At 50.0% G+C, this 15212-nt stretch overlaps 1 protein-coding gene across 1 annotated transcript in view; it reads right to left on the bottom strand.

Annotated features, from left to right (window-relative positions):
- LOC309558583 (uncharacterized protein) overlaps positions 1 to 15212 on the bottom strand; it is a 533559-nt gene that overhangs the window by 485887 nt on the left and 32460 nt on the right. The window lies entirely within an intron of this gene.

The following is a 15212-nucleotide window of genomic DNA, read 5'->3' as shown; positions in this document are numbered from 1 at the left end:
AGCCGCATCGGTCATTACCGACGGAAAGCCGACCGTCGGCTTCAAACCACGGTACCGGGATGATGCCTCTAACTAGAGGCATCATCCCGGTATAACCCCGCAAAGTGTACCGACGTACCGGTACGTTAGAATGCAGTAAATGGTTAAAGGAACTGGAATTCACTAAAAAGAACTTGAGTATTTAGTTATGAAAAGAAAAGCCTCAGATTTGGCCTTCTTGGACTGTAGCTCCCACCACCGCTAGGCTAAGTGAGGTGAAAATAGTGGTCACGATATTGACGATTAACCTACAGTGTATGAGGTCATTCGTAGGGTTAAGACCCATTACTCATATGAAAGGTTTTTTGCTTACTCGCACAATTCCCATACCATTCCCATTTGATAAATATTGGATGAAGTGGTCATTAATGTATCTAGTGTAAATGGTTATTTTCCGTCATTCTTATGTGCTCACACAATAATATATCTTTGATGACTCTAATCATAAATATGGAAGTACTGTTGAGACTTTCCTGTTGATAGTCCATACTTTTTGTTCTTTATTTTATGTTTACTGCTTCCCTTGTGATGGGCGACATTTCTTCTTACTTTTATGATTTTATGGGGCTGGTGTACCATTGTGGCTGGATGGTAGCTGGGGGCGGGGCACTGTCTCTGGCACAGTATGTTCCCCTTGGGGTGCCAGGGCTCCTGGTGCCTTTGGAATATGACCAATGTTATAGCTGCGTGGCCCTTAATTGTTTGTCTCTTTTGCTTTCAAGCTGGTTGACTGTTAACCGTGTACAATGACTTGGGAATACTTTATTTTTGTTTATGCTTTGTTCTTTCCCTTGTAACAAGTGTATGATGTAATGCACTGGCTGTTTAATCTTTGAGATTTAATAAAAACTATTGAAATGACATTGACGATTAATAATCCCTGTTCCAATATTAATAGTTCCCCAGAAAGTTTTTATCTTGTATATTCTGCTCTTTTCTATGAAGCTTGTGTAAAAGACATGCTGATGAGATTCTCCAGAACTTCCAAGGGTGGATGGATAACATTGCATGTGTAGCACCCTACAAGTAGGTGCTAGGTAAAAGTACAGTGGGCCTTGGCTGACTAACAGCAGGGCCATGATTCAAGCTGGCTGTCATGTCTCACAGGTGTGTCTGCTGAGAGGGGCGTCTCCCCACTGGCTTCATGAGAGGGTTCTCATTGGGCAGTGGACAGGGGCGGACTGACCATTAGGGCACTCGGGCACTGCCCGAGGGCCCGGGGCTAGTAGGGGGCCCCATGAAAGGCTCCTGGCACCTACCTTCCAAAGCATCTGTGATGATCCCGGAGCCCAGTGCCAGAACAAGTTCCAGCACTGAGCTCCGGTAACTGGCCTGACAGAGACACACTAGCGTGGGCACTCAGGACACCTTCCCTGCATCTCTTTGAGGGTGCCTGGGCTCCCTCACGCAGCGATCGTCCCTCTGCAGCAGCTGACACTTACATCTGTCCCCCAACTGATGCCTGCACAGTACACACAGAGCTCACCAAGGATCCTCCTCCACGGCTCTGAAGTACACAGACAGGAGGAGGAGGATTAGCCCGGGGAGGAGGGACATTAACTTCAAGAGCTGCACTGATTATCTGAGGTATGTACTGTACATAGTTTATGGATACGGAAGGGGGACAGATAACAAGGATGCACATATGGAGAAGTGATGGGGGCGGGGGCATATGCTAGGGGGATGCTTTTGGAGGGGGGATGACTTGTGCTAGAAGGTGAGGAGGTGGTGTGAGGGGATTTCAACTCTGACCTCTCCCCTCCAAATGCACCCCCCAGCACATGTTCTCTTACCGCCCCTTCTCCCCAAATCAAAGAGGTGCAGATTGCCACTCATCCCAGGACCCCTCTCTCCTCATCCCCGGACCCCCTCTCTCCTCATCCCAGGACCCCCTCTCTCCTCATCCCAGGACCCCCTCTCTCCTCATCCCAGGACCCCTCTCTCCTCATCCCAGGACCCCCTCTCTCCTCATCCCAGGACCCCTCTCTCCTCATCCCAGGACCCCTCTCTCCTCATCCCAGGACCCCCTCTCTCCTCATCCCAGGACCCCTCTCTCCTCATCCCAGGACCCCCTCTATCCTCATCCCAGGACCCCTCTCTCCTCATCCCAGGACCCCCTCTCTCCTCATCCCAGGACCCCCTCTCTCCTCATCCCAGGACCCCTCTCTCCTCATCCCAGGACCCCCTCTCTCCTCATCCCAGGACCCCCTCTCTCCTCATCCCAGGGCCCCCTCTCTCCTCATCCCAGGGCCCCCTCTCTCCTCATCCCAGGACCCCCTCTCTCCTCATCCCAGGACCCGTATCTCCTCATCCCAGGACCCCCTCTCTCCTCATCCCAGGACCCCTATCTCCTCATCCCAGGACCCCCTCTCTCCTCATCCCAGGACCCCCTCTCTCCTCATCCCAGGACCCCCTCTATCCTCATCCCAGGACCCCTCTCTCCTCATCCCAGGACCCCCACTCTCCTCATCCCAGGACCCCTCTCTGCTGTCATCCCAGGACCCCCCTCTTTCCTCATCCCAGGACCCCCTCTCTCCTCATCCCAGGGCCCCCTCTCTCCTCATCCCAGGGCCCCCTCTCTGCTCTCATTCCATGGCCCCCTCTCTGCTCTCATCCTATGGCCCCCTCTCTGCTCACATCCCAGGACCCCCTCTCTGCTCTCATCCCAGGACCCCCTCTCTGCTCTCATCCCAGGGCCCCCTCTCTGCTCTCATCCCATGGCCCCCTCTCTGCTCTCATCCCATGGCCCCCTCTCTGCTCTCATGCCATGGCCCCCTCTCTGCTCTCATCCCAGGACCCCCTCTCTGCTCTCATCCCATGGCCCCCTCTCTGCTCTCATCCCAGGACCCCCTCTCTGCTCTCATCCCAGGGGTCTCTCTCAGCTCTCATCCCAGGACCCCCTCTCTGCTCTCATCCCAGGACCCCCTCTCTGCTCTCATCCCAGGACCCCCTCTCTGCTCTCATCCCAGGGGTCTCTCTCAGCTCTCATCCCAGGACCCCCTCTCTGCTCTCATCCCAGGACCCCCCTCTCTGCTCTCATCCCAGGACCCCCTCTCTGCTTGCTCTCATCCCAGGACCCCCCTCTCTGCTCTCATCCCAGGACCCCCTCTCTGCTCTCATCCCATGGCCCCCTCTCTGCTCTCATCCCAGGACCCCCTCTCTGCTCTCATCCCAGGACCCCCCTCTCTGCTCTCATCCCAGGACCCCCTCTCTGCTCTCATCCCATGGCCCCCTCTCTGCTCTCATCCCAGGACCCCCCTCTCTGCTCTCATCCCAGGACCCCCCCTCTCTGCTCTCATCCCAGGACCCCCTCTCTGCTCTCATCCCAGGACCCCCCTCTCTGCTCTCATCCCAGGACCCCCTCTCTGCTCTCATCCCATGGCCCCCTCTCTGCTCTCATCCCAGGACCCCCCTCTCTGCTCTCATCCCAGGACCCCCCCTCTCTGCTCTCATCCCAGGACCCCCTCTCTGCTCTCATCCCATGGCCCCCTCTCTGCTCTCATCCCAGGACCCCCTCTCTGCTCTCATCCCAGGACCCCCTCTCTGCTCTCATCCCAGGACCCCCTCTCTGCTCTCATCCCAGGGGTCTCTCTCAGCTCTCATCCCAGGGCCCCCTCGATGCTCTCATCCCAGGACCCCCTCTCTGCTCTCATCCCAGGGGTCTCTCTCAGCTCTCATCCCAAGGCCCCCTCTCTGCTCTCATCCCAGGGGTCTCTCTCAGCTCTCATTCCAGTGTCCCCTCTCTGCTCTCATCTCAGGACCCCCCCTCTGTTCTCATCTCAGGACCCCCTCTCTGTTCTCATCTCAGGACCCCCTCTCTGTTCTCATCTCAGGACCCCCTCTCTGCTCTCATCTCAGGACCCCCTCTCTGCTCTCATCTCAGGACCCCCTCTCTGCTCTCATCCCAGGGGTCTCTCTCTGCTCTCATCCCAGGACCCCCTCTCTGCTCTCATCCCATGGCCCCCTCTCTGCTCTCATCCCAGGACCCCCCTCTCTGCTCTCATCCCTGCACCCCCTCTCTGCTCTCATCCCTGCACCCCCCTCTCTGCTCTCATCCCAGGACCCCCTCTCTGCTCTCATCCCAGGGGTCTCTCTCTGCTCTCATCCCAGGGGTCTCTCTCAGCTCTCATCCCAGGGCCCCCTCGATGCTCTCATCCCAGGACCCCCTCTCTGCTCTCATCCCAGGGGTCTCTCTCAGCTCTCATCCCAAGGCCCCCTCTCTGCTCTCATCCCAGGGGTCTCTCTCAGCTCTCATTCCAGTGTCCCCTCTCTGCTCTCATCTCAGGACCCCCCCTCTGTTCTCATCTCAGGACCCCCTCTCTGTTCTCATCTCAGGACCCCCTCTCTGTTCTCATCTCAGGACCCCCTCTCTGCTCTCATCTCAGGACCCCCTCTCTGCTCTCATCTCAGGACCCCCTCTCTGCTCTCATCCCAGGGGTCTCTCTCTGCTCTCATCCCAGGACCCCCTCTCTGCTCTCATCCCATGGCCCCCTCTCTGCTCTCATCCCAGGACCCCCCTCTCTGCTCTCATCCCTGCACCCCCTCTCTGCTCTCATCCCTGCACCCCCCTCGCTGCTCTCATCCCAGGACCCCCTCTCTGCTCTCATCCCAGGGGTCTCTCTCTGCTCTCATCCCAGGGGGTCTCTCTCTGCTCTCATCCCAGGACCCCCTCTCTGCTCTCATCCCAGGGGTCTCTCTCAGCTCTCATCCCAAGGCCCCTCTCTGCTCTCATCCCAGGGGTCTCTCTCAGCTCTCATTCCAGTGTCCCCTCTCTGCTCTCATCTCAGGACCCCCTCTCTGCTCTCATCTCAGGAACCCCTCTCTGCTCTCATCCCTGGACCCCCTCTCTGCTCTCATCGCAGGGGTCTCTCTCAGCTCTCATTCCAGTGTCCCCTCTCTGCTCTCATCTCAGGACCCCCTCTCTGTTCTCATCTCAGGACCCCCTCTCTGTTCTCATCTCAGGACCCCCTCTCTGCTCTCATCTCAGGACCCCCTCTCTGCTCTCCTCTCAGGACCCCCTCTCTGCTCTCCTCTCAGGACCCCCTCTCTGCTCTCATCCCTGGACCCCCTCTCTGCTCTCATATTAGGACCCTCTCTCTGTTCTCATTCCAGGACCCTCTCTGCTCTCATCCCTGGGGCCCGTCTCTGTTCTTATCCCAGGGGCTACTCTCTGTCATTATTCCAAGGGTCACTCTCTGTCTTTATTTTAGGGGTCCCTCTCTGTCCTCTTTCAAGGGGTCCCCTAAACACCAACTGGGATAGGTTGTTCAGGACAGCAAGGGCCTGTTTAAATTTGCAGTTTGGGGGCAGGAAAACCTCAGAATTGAGCCCTGTATTTACTCACCCCCACCACACCCCCTTTAACTGCAAGGGCCAGGGGTGTACACATGTTGCATCCGCATCAGGAATTATATGTCCTGTCACGCTTGGCAGATGTAGCACCTGCCAAGCATAACTCATTCAAGTGAATGGGGCTGCATTGCAAAGGCTGTGCAACCTTGTGCAGTACAGCAAAAAAAAAAAAGGGTTAAAGTAGGCAATGAGAAGGCGTTGTATTGCCTCCTCATCACCTGCTTCAACTCCTTGAATCACACACTAGCATGCTGAAACTATGTGCATTGCACATGGTTGCAGGGTGTTTGCTGAGTGGGCCTCATTCACTTGAATGGGTCACGATAACCCACCAAAAGCAACAGGGGGTTTAACTCCTGCTGCAACATGTGTACTCATGGACATGGACACAGGGGGGCCCCATGATCTCATATTGCCCGGGGGCCCCATAGGTTATCAGTCCGCCCCTGGCAGTGGAGGAAACCCAATCAGAGACACACTCAGGCCTGTATCTACCCCAGAAGGCAGATTCTGCCCCAGAGGATTCTGTGAGGGAACACATTATGTAGCGTCTTTGGCGGGAAGCAGAGTCCCAGGAGGGAGAGTACGGCTGTCTCTCCTCCTGTCAGAACCATCGGGTGTTCCAGGTGGCTGCCTGGGAATCCAGAGAGTGCTGAGTTGAGCTGCAGAGGGGATCCAGTGTGCCGAGGACCAGTGGAGGAAGAGGGGTCCAGTTCCAGGAAAGCCTGCCAAGGTCATGAGTACTGTGAACTGCCCCTAGGGGTCTGCCTAGTGTAGAGGGGACCACTCCAGAGAATGTTCCAGGGATCCAGAAGTCAGCTAGCTGTAAAGGGTGTGCCTAGTCAGAGGACCCTGAAGTGTTAAGAGGGGGTATCTAGTCAGAGGACCCTGAAGTGTAAAGGGGGTACCAGTGGTTGGGCGAAGAGTCTGTGTACAGTGTGTAGTGTACAGAGTTAAGAATTGCAGTAGCACAAGCTGTGACAAGGAGCTACCTCAGTCAGTGAAGGGCTGGAGGGAGCTGTTCAGTGACTTTTGAGCTAAATCGAGTGTCAGGAGTCAAGTGTTTTACAGTCCTGAATCTTCTGAGTTAACAAACAAGTTAAAGTCGAGGTTCCAGCACTTATTCAGCAGAGCAGTATTTGCAAGCGTCTGGAAGCGCTGGTCGCATTCGGCCGGGTGTCAAGACAGTGCTAGTGGGCATTTTTATACAAAGTCCCAGTTAAGCCTAGAAGAGCCAGAGGAGTATCCTACTCATTCCCTTCTACCATCCCCAAAATACAATAAGCAAACAAACCAAAGATGCCGGAATGGTCATTGTCTCAGTTCTCACACCTGGGTTCACAACTTAAATGTGTTGGGAGTGTTACCGGTGCTAATGGCAGACCCACCTCAGGCCCAAGGCCTGGAAACATTGCTACACATGCATAGGCAATTGTCATGTCCAAGCCATCAACAAACCCAACACTCAACCCAACACTCAACCCTTTAAAATCTCCCTGAGTGCCAGATATTGGACATGGCCGTGGAAGTCACTAAAGCGTTCCATGCCGATGTCCATGTCACGGGCATTCTCCTCCTTTATGATCACTCTGGTGCATGGACTCCGGATAAAGAGCCGCTCTATCGCTCTCTGAACATTGATCGCCGTTTGCAGGTATTGCAGGTATTTACTGTACATCAATTCAGCTGTGACAATTAAGCTGTTTACCGTTGAAGGCAAACTAAACTGAGCAGACCAGTATATCTGAAAATAAGGTAGTCTATAAAATAGCCCATTGTAGGTAAGTAATTGACAGATGACTCTGTTTCTACCGGCAAACAGAGGTGGCTCTCTAATTAGACGAGTAAGGCGGCCGCCGAAGGCCTCGCACTTAAAGGGGCCTCGCATCCTTCCCAATAAATAATATTTTTTATTTTATTTTATTATGATGAGATCATGAATTAGTACTACAGTAACCTTCACCTTGACCTTGCCTTGCCACTCAGCTGCGACACGCCAGGTTGCCGGTGGCCGCATCCGCATGACCGCAACATTGCAGGGGCGCTAGTATATGATTACTCCAGCCAGGCCCCGCACGCACATCGGTTTCTTCTGTGCTGCTGGGCTGGCTGCTGCACTGTGAGTCTCCGCCTCTCGACCAATCATGGTCCTGGATAGCGATGACGTCACGACGTGATGTCACGTAACCCCTCCCCTGCATTCTCCCGACTTCGGTACCATGAGGAGAAGAAGAGAAGAGCAAACGAGAAGAAGAAGATAGAAAGGTAAGGACTGGAGGAGACGAGCGAGTGACTGACCAGTGACCACAACAACAAGGCCTGTCCTGTCATTGATCCATTTCTGCACATTTGTTTCAAAAGGTATAGAAGGGGCCATCTTAAAACAGAAATAAAAATGCACATGAATAGGAATAAATTGCCAACCATTATTTTCTTCCTTGTATCTGTGTTCCTTCAAGCAGCCATACTACATCTCTGCCTTGTTACGCAGATGCAGCCACACACAATTCAAAGTCCTATGATCTCTCCCTCCCATCCCCCTCCCTCCCTCTCTCTCATCCCCCTCTCTCTCTCTCTCTCATCCCCCTCTCTCTCTCATCCCTCTCTCTCTCTCTCTCTCTCTCTCTCTCATCCCCTCTCTCTCTCATCCCCCTCTCTCTCTCTCTCTCTCTCTCTCTCATCCCCCCTCTCTCTCTCTCTCTCATCCCCCTCTCTCTCTCTCTCTCTCATCCCCCTCTCTCTCTCTCTCTCTCATCCCCCCCTCTCTCTCTCTCATCCCCCCTCTCTCTCTCTCTCTCTCATCCCCCCTCTCTCTCTCTCTCATCCCTCTCTCTCTCTCTCATCCCCCTCTCTCTCTCTCTCTCTCTCTCATCCCCCCCTCTCTCTCTCTCTCTCTCTCTCTCTCTCTCATCCCCCCTCTCTCTCTCTCTCATCCCCCTCTCTCTCTCTCTCACCCCCCTCTCTCTCTCTCTCTCTCTCATCCCCCTCTCTCTCTCTCTCTCTCTCATCCCCCTCTCTCTCTCTCTCTCATCCCCCTCTCTCTCATCCCCCTCTCTCTCTCTCTCTCTCTCATCCCTCTCTCTCTCTCTCTCTCTCTCTCATCCCACTCTCTCTCTCTCTCTCATCCCCCTCTCTCTCTCTCTCATCCCCCCCTCTCTCTCTCTCTCATCCCCCCCTCTCTCTCTCTCTCTCATCCCCCCTCTCTCTATCTCTCTCTCTCTCTCTCTCTCTCTCATCCCCCTCTCTCTCTCTCTCTCTCTCTCATCCCCCTCTCTCTCTCTCTCATCCCCCTCTCTCTCTCATCCCCCTCTCTCACCCCCTCTCTCTCCCAGAGGTAGGCCGAGTTCCTGCACCATGGGCCTGTGGGTTGTACTTGCCCCCTGGGCCAAAAGTTGCCAGTCAGGCCCTGCACTGGGATCATAGGATGTGTGTAGAGGATGCACATGGGAGATCATCCCTGGTCCTGCATCCTCTAATGTCTGTCCCTAAAACACATTACATAGAGGATTTGCTCATGCATAAATTAATGATTTCTGTATTCAGATTCACTGACAATAGTAATGCATTGGCTGTGTTCACAGCAAGTATGGGGCATAAAGTGGGGGAAATAAGTATTTGATCCCCTGCAGATTTTTTCCCCATCATGGGCATGAGTGGGGCCTCATGTCTAAGTTTTGCCTAAGGCCTCACAAAGCCTAGAGCCGCCTCTGCCGGCAAAGCCCGGTGGTTGAAGTGGGAGGGAGAAGGTTATAGACAAAGCACATTAGATCTTTCATTTTTTTTCTATATTTGTTACTTTAGAGCAAACATGTGACTATATATGGTACATAGAATACCATGTGAAGTCTATGGGGCCAAGGGGACCTGAGCTGCCTGGCTTCATTGTGATTTCTGCATGTACTCATTTCAGTTTGCAAACACATTTGAATAAAATTAGTGTATCTATGCACAATTGCTAAAAAGGCATTTCATATTTTTTATCTATAGAGGACTGGTCTTAGAGATGGAGATTAAATTATCAAAATAATGCCATAAAAACAAACTTGAGGAAGACTCAACTATAAATTACCCTTATGTAGAAAATCATATACTGTATATTTGGATCGTTCAGTAAAATCACTCATTTAGTAAGAAACACCTATACATTTTATTGAAAATCACAAATGGAAAAACATAGTATAAAACATTTTTGCAAAAATAGTATACAAACATAAAAACATACAGTTGACCAACTCCATTCAGTTGACCAACTCCCCTCTCCTTATTTCTATTTCTTACACCATTCATATATTTAACTCTTTCTAATAAATTAATGGAATCAATATTATAATCCCTCAAGATTATATGGATAGACCTTAAAGTGATTGTAAAGTCTTGTGGTTTTTTTTTTTTTTTTCTTTTAATAACAAACATGTTATACTTACCTGTTCTATGCAGTTGATTTTGCACAGAGCAGCCTGGATCCTCCTCTTCTCGGGTCCCTTTTCGGAACTCCTGGCCCCTCCCTCCTGATGAGTGCCCCCCCAGGAAGCAGCTTGCTGTGGGGGCACCCGAACCAAGTCACAGCTCCCTGTGTCCATTCAGACACAGAGCCGTGACCCGCCCCCAGTCCCTCCCTCTCACGATTGGCCGAATGATTTTGATTGACAGCAGCGGGAGCCAAACTTCCCTTTAGATACTGTATTAGGTGCCTATTAATGCCAACTGTCCAGCAATACTCCTCTTGTTATGTATTGCACTTATGAAAGCATGTTACAAAATCAGATCAGGGCTTTGGCCTTCAATTGTTCGCCTTGTAAGCACACTTCTATGATGTCTGTGGCACATATGATGTTTGCATAAAAACAATACTGTCAGCTGGGGGGGGGGGGGGGTGAGTTGCTAAGCCAATGATGTAAAAATTGTAACAGCACTCAATGCCTTTGCTTTGGGGCCCAGAAGCATAGGGGCACCAGAACTGTTTGACAACACAGTGACTTGTACAGTGAGAAGCAGCATCTGTCACAGAAATTTGTATGAAATGAATGTATAAAAAGTTTGGAAACCTCTACATGGATAATAACTGGGCCCAAAGGAGTGTCATACTTAAATTAAAAATTAAATTATATTAAATAATTAAAAGCGAAGTATGGATTTAAGCGGAAAAAAATTTACGCACCTAGGTGGTGATCATATTGATGCTACATCCCCCACTGCTTCTAAGACTGAGAACTGTGCGATCAAAGACCACTGATTGCTCAGTTCTCAGCCTTCACTGAGCAGACAGCTGCTTACTGTCAATTGCCGGCTCTGTGCTCTACCCTTCCAGCACTCATTGGAGCACTGGGCTGTGAGGGGGTGGGAGCACCAACTCAGGCTCTCAGATCTGATCTAACAGTCGGTACCGGCATTTGGACCATATGGTCAGGATCTTTTTAGAGTCTGGCCTGGGTCTGTTACATCAGCTGACAGCAGGTTTTAGCCCACTGTTGGCTAAAAGGTTACAGGAGTGCAGAACGAGCTGAAACTCCAGGGATCCATAGAAAAAGTACAGCCAAAATAGCTTTAGCTATACCTCTTCTTTAACACTTTGCATGCTCTGACGCCATCCAAAACAGGACCGGCTTTGACTTCCACCTTCAATTGCTTTAAGGATAACCTATAGTTATTTTTTACTGATTAGGCAAAGTGATAGTCTTTTAAAGCTCCCTGATGTTAAACCCAATTGTTAACCTCAAGCGTTACTTGGGGTAACCATTATCAAATTACATTCCTGGCCCTAGTAAAGCTCAGTATTATTTCCCGGAACTCAGGATGGCAAGCATTTTGCAGAATAGCATTGCAGGATCATTATACTTCAGTTTGCCAATCCTCCCAGTTTGCTTATGAACACAGAAGTGCTAAGAAGGGCGCTTCAATGTTCACAAAAAAGGGAAAGGATAAGAAAACCCCCAAACACTCCGCCATTCTGAAGAATGGGTATTGTAATTTTTTGTTGTTTTACAGACACAATTTTAAGGCATGACATATTTGGATATCTATTTGCTTTGTTGCACTGAAAATGTATGAATATTTTTTGCTGCAGAAGGCAGATTCATAATAGAAGTGTATGTCAAGTTCTTAACCACTTGCCTATCGTACACTGTGAGAATCCTGCCCAGCCCAATTCTCAGCTTCCAGTGCTGTCGCACTTTGACAATTTGACTATGACAATTGTGCAGTCATGCAACACTGTACCCAAATGAAATTTTCATCTTTTTTTTTTTTTCAAACAAATAGAGCTTTCTTTTGGTGGTATTTAATCACTACTGGGGCTTTTATTTTTTGCTGAACAAACAAAAAAAGCCAGAACATTTTGAAAAAAAACCCCAGTTTTTATAAAATTTTGCAAACGGGAAATTGTTCTCCTTCATTGATGTGCGCTGATGAGGCGGCACTGATGGGCCCTGATAGGCTGCACTGATGTTCACTGATGGGCTGCACTGATGGGCACTAAGTGTAGCACTGGTGGGCACTGATAAGGCGGTACTGATGAGCAGGGCCTGTACAAGGTGGGAGCGGGAGGGACGGCTGCCCTGGGCGGAGTATGGGAGAGGCGCTGGGTTGCCAGTAAGAAGACTCACACAATAGGTAGGCTTTCACTCCTCTGAATGCTGCAACCTGTGTTGTTGCTACTGCCAGTCCAAAAACGGGGCTAAGGATGCTCCCACACCCACTGGCTGCCTCCTCTGTACAGGGGGTCTCACATGCCTTTACAGAAGGGAGAAGGGAGCTTTCTCCCGGGCTTTAGTTCCTCAGTGTGGCCGGATCGGGGCTGTCACAGGAAGAGCTTCTCTGTAGGGGGGCGGAGCAAGAAGACGACACTACACTGCAGCCCCGATCATTACTCCCGCCCAGCACTGAAGACATCAGAGCTCAGCACATGGCAGAATGAAGATGTGACAGGATGGATGGATGGATGTCTTCTGCACCTGTGAGTCCCGATCTATTCTGCCTTCCAAACTGTACCTGGCTGTGCTGTAAACTTGCCCTGTACTTTGCTAAATGTGAAAGTGAAAGTAAAATGGATTCATATGGTGGGAATATACTGGGATGTTTCAGTATTCTACAAAGTGTGAAATAACTCCATTGCATTCTGTGACTGACACTTGTAGCTGCAGGCAGCAACGATGGATATAGTGGTGATGGAGCACAGTGAGAATTGGTTGCCATTGTAAGTTTCTTTCCTCTGTGCTCTTCATGCACATGGCCAGGGCCGCTGAAAGAGGGGGACAACCAGCCCTCTTGTAGGGGGCCCTAACACACTGGGGGGCCCACACTGAGAGGGGGATTAGTGATGGACAACAAATACAGAAATCTTCCTCCAGCACCTGAATCTGATCTGTCCCTCTCCCTGCTATCAGCTTTTATCTGTTGAGAAAGAGACAGTTGTCCCTCACTAATCCCCCTCCCTTGTGTGCCCCCTCCCAGCACTTATCTCTGCTCAGGAGTTTATTTGTAAATTGTAACTTTGTTTCTCTCTCTCTGTCTCTCTGATCACTGAGCTCCAACTGCCCAGCCTGTATATTTTTCTCATCTCATTTTCTTTTTTATTTAACATAGTTTTTTTTTTTTTTTTAGATTTAGCAGGAATTATGCGAGTTATGTTATATTTGTGTCTGATTTTGTTGTAATTTTAGCTAAATATATCTTTAATATTTTCTTGGGGGGGGGCCCTGCCAGGTAGTCTGTATGGGGCCCCGTGATTTCTAACAGCAGCCCTGCATATGGCAGTGACAGTTCTCCTGATCTCCCTCCTGTGTGTCCTGCTCCTGCTTCACGAAAAACGGTGGGAAAAAAAGCCTAAGAAAAGAAAACGAATGCAGCCACCACATTTAATGATTGGTAAGCTGCAATATATTACATTTTTGGTTTTCAGGTAATTATTTCTTTAAGTGAACCACTTCCCAGTTCATGCACCCTAAAGTATTGTAGATATTCTGAACAAACAGTAAGAGAACTTTAAAGTGGACCCTCCCTACCCTAAAAACCTTTGGACCTTCTGAATGCCCCCCTTCCACAGTCATAAAAGTCTGAACTCTGTGTCATTTGCTACTGAGCCCTTGCACTGTTCGTGCCCTTGCATCTCTTGCCACACCCAATAGTCAGCACAGTGAAAGCCGCATCCGATTTTTGCCACACACTGCGCTTTCCTCTAGAAGCAGGTCCCAATTTATTATTTTAAAAATAACCCCGTTCCTGAGGCCTGCACTCACACTTTTTTTTTGCTCCCAACCCTTGAACTTTGTAATTTATCCAATCCTGACTTCTGCACTCTATATCTAGGTAAAATGATCAGGTGTGGCTAACAGGTATAGGTAAGATGATGATTAGTCATGCGTGGCCTGGGAAGGCAATTTGACGCAATTTGAAATGTTCGCCCTGGGCGCTGGATGACCTTGTACCGGCACTGCTGATGAGCACTGATAAGGCGGCACTGGTGGGTACTGATGGGTGGCACTGATTGGCGACACTGAAGGGCACTGTATGGTGGCACTTAAGTGTAATAATACTTGGCACTGATAGGTGGCACTCATGGGCACTGATAGGCACTAATAGGTGGCACTGATAGGTGGCACTGGTGGGCACTGGTAGGTGGCACTGACCTGCACTGGGAGGTGGCACTGGTGGGCACTGGTAGTTGGCACTGGTGGGCACAGTTGCTTCTCCTCTTGCGGATCAATGTCCCTCTGACAGCAGCCGGTAATCGGCTTTGTTCTGCTCCTCACGCTAATAGCGTTAAGAGAAGAAAAAAGCTGATCGCCAGCGGCTGTTTACATCACGTGATCAGCTGTCAGCGTTAAGAGAAGAAAAAAGCTGATCGCCAGCGGCTGTTTACATCACGTGATCAGCTGACAGCTGTGGTAAGGGGCCAGAACTGGCCCCTTACTCCGATCTGTGATCAGCTGAGTCTCATGGACAGCTTTACCCCAGATGCCTGAATACTTAGATGTGCCTGTTTTTATCATCAACTATGTGAGTTGCTAAATGTTGTACCTTCATTAAATGTAACCATATTGCTACACTTATGGGCACTGCTCTTCTCTTTTCTTTTTTACTCAGCAGTGACATAACGCTATTTGTATATCAAGACATTGCTTGCCTATGAAGTCAAAATGTATTAAAAAATGTTGCTTGTCTTGCAAAACGCTCTCAAACCAAGTCACTCTCAATATAAGGTTTTACTGTATTGTCCTCAGGGCTTCTGGGTCATCCTGGCAGCAATGAAATGAATACTGCATGCCTAATGCATTCTTCTTCAGGTTTTTACGAAATGCTATTGCGTCTCCACTCACAGTTTATTGTAGTTCTGCAGAAAAAAAATACAGTCAAAGGAGTCTGTATTGGGGAGGGCTACAAAGTGTCCCCTATAGAATTCCCTCTGACGGTACTGACTATGCCGACAGCTCTACAGCTACCGATTTCTTGATTTATACATTCTTTATGTATCAGTGACAGCAGGGAGGCTGTTTATCTTCAGTGTGAGATCCAAGGCACTGCATCCTCTGATTGAAGATTTGGAGATGTCCATGCTGTAGGCTCTGACAAAGAGGAAAACAAAGCCCTGCTTCTACCAAGATTCCTTCCTTTCTTATTAAAGGAACTGGAATTCACTAAAAAGAACTTGAGTATTTAGCTATGAAAAGAAAAGCCTCATATTTGGCCTTCTTGGACTGTAACTCCCACCACCACTAGGCTAAGTGAGGTGAAAATAGTGGTCACGATATTGATGATTAATAATCTCTGTTCGATTATTAACCACTTAAGCCCCGGAAGATTTTACCCCCTTCCTGACCAGGGGG

Source organism: Pelophylax lessonae (assembly GCF_965119305.1).
Source record: "Pelophylax lessonae genome assembly, chromosome: 6".
Classification (NCBI taxonomy): Eukaryota; Metazoa; Chordata; class Amphibia; order Anura; family Ranidae; genus Pelophylax; species Pelophylax lessonae.
This window is presented reverse-complemented; position numbering and strand designations above follow the sequence as displayed.